The sequence below is a fragment of the Dendroctonus ponderosae genome, unplaced genomic scaffold, assembly GCF_020466585.1.
Source record: "Dendroctonus ponderosae isolate FM_Combo_2020 unplaced genomic scaffold, Dpon_F_20191213v2 Dpon_F_20191213_7, whole genome shotgun sequence".
Lineage (NCBI taxonomy): Eukaryota > Metazoa > Arthropoda > Insecta > Coleoptera > Curculionidae > Dendroctonus > Dendroctonus ponderosae.
Genome location: NW_026018916.1, coordinates 6,570,076 through 6,571,906, shown reverse-complemented (window position 1 = coordinate 6,571,906; position 1,831 = coordinate 6,570,076). Strand labels below are relative to the sequence as shown.

The 1,831-nt window shown below is 35.3% G+C and overlaps 1 protein-coding gene across 3 annotated transcripts in view; it reads right to left on the bottom strand.

Annotated features, from left to right (window-relative positions):
• LOC109543079 (zinc finger Y-chromosomal protein) overlaps positions 1 to 1,831 on the bottom strand; it is a 26,264-nt gene that overhangs the window by 7,026 nt on the left and 17,407 nt on the right. The window lies entirely within an intron of this gene.

The following is a 1,831-nucleotide window of genomic DNA, read 5'->3' as shown; positions in this document are numbered from 1 at the left end:
TTATAATTCAATTCACTTGGGTAAATGTTCAGGGCACGATCTGTTAGCAAGACTACCGCTTTGCCGATTAAGACTATGCTGACCTCTTAGAAAATCCCAGAACGACTTTTTTTCGCGAAAATGCCGTTTTCCACCAGTTTTTCACCCTCTGAAAATCAGAAATTTCCAAATCAAAGCAAAGGACGCCATGTGGTTCTGCTTATTGCGCCGGCGTGCCAGTACAAATTTTTCGCGCAGTTGCCAGTACTATCATAACCACGCGGTCATCGCCCACGCTAGGGATGACACAAACGAGTATTTTTCAGTCACAGTTTCCATGTGTGACTGTTCCAAGCTCGTACCTGTTCCAAGTATCTGTGATTTTTTGTTACATGTTATTGTGGCCCATGATAAATATTGGTTTGTGGCTGAAGGCTGTATTTTGAGTCCACTCGGATTAGACTTTAAAAGGCCTGTTTCGGGCACTGAAAATATTATGGTAAAAGATTATAAGTTGTTCGGAAGGATGTCAGAATATTGAGACTATAGTTTGTGCTCGATTTCCGGCTGTGGAACATTGTTTATGAACAATTATTTATAAACAATTAAAGACAGTGCGAAGCCCGTTTTTTTGCATAATTGTTAAACCGTTGTTGCTATTGAAAAAAAGTATCATCCTTTTTTCCAAATAGTAAAAATACCTATGATATCAGATAAACCACATTAAAATCCGTTCATTAGTTTACTCAAAAATAAAAAGAAAGCCGTCCATTTCAGCGTTTTGTTAATTTTCAATAATTAATTTAGTTTTATTTCACGAAAATGGTACCATAACTTTTTTTAGTCAGTCAGTAATGAAATTTTCATTTACGGTACTTAAGTAGTATAACTCTTTAACAGTAAAATACAGCCTCAGAGAAGTCTCTCCGAGGTCTCAAGAAAAATGTATTTGGAATCTGGCAAGAGTCCTTTTTATATAACAAATAGGAATGAACAGAAAGTTATGAATTTTTGGAACTAAAATTTATATTTATAAGGGATACAGACACCTTCAAAAAAAGTTATAGTGCCAAAACCTAATTTAATATAAAAAAATTTGCTTTCATATATTTAGTGCCCGGAAAAAATCTAATCTAATCCGACTGCACTAGCTGTTCCATTGAAGGATATATCCACGCCACTTCCTAGTAATTTGGGTGCGAATCTGCTGGATCAGCAATAAATTATGACCGAATGCCTTTGGTTCCTTTGTATATGTAAGGGCTGATGTTCAAAAAAAAGTCATAACATTTTTTATGAGTAACGTTTTACCATTTTATCGAAACTTTATTTGAACACAAAAAAAGGTGACCACATTTTTTATCTTTCCCACTTAAGGGCAGTAAAATGTGAAAAATATTCTATTTTCATGCTAATCACTGATTGCAATTCATCTTATCGCTTAATTGAAAATTGGCCATTTAATACTTCAGCTATGTTTGATATAAACAAATATTGAAACATGTCCAGAGTAGGTAAATAGCGCCTATACAAATTTAAATGTAGTTCGTCCACTACTCTTTTGATAAAATGCTATTTTATTTCAGAAGCACTGCTATTGGTCGAAAAAGATCAAGTTTCAAGGACAAAGAACCGCTCAGAACATTCCGAAATTCAATTCCGAAAAAACAGTCAGTCAGTCACAGCCTGTGACTCACAGGCCTGTCATCCCGATGTTCCCGATATTTTTTGTTCATTGAATATTGCTATTTGCCGAATCATGGGTGCACGTCCCACTCCCATACATACAAAACCTTACCACTTCACGAGAATAAAATATCTCCTTTCACTAAAACTCAGGCCAATTGACAAC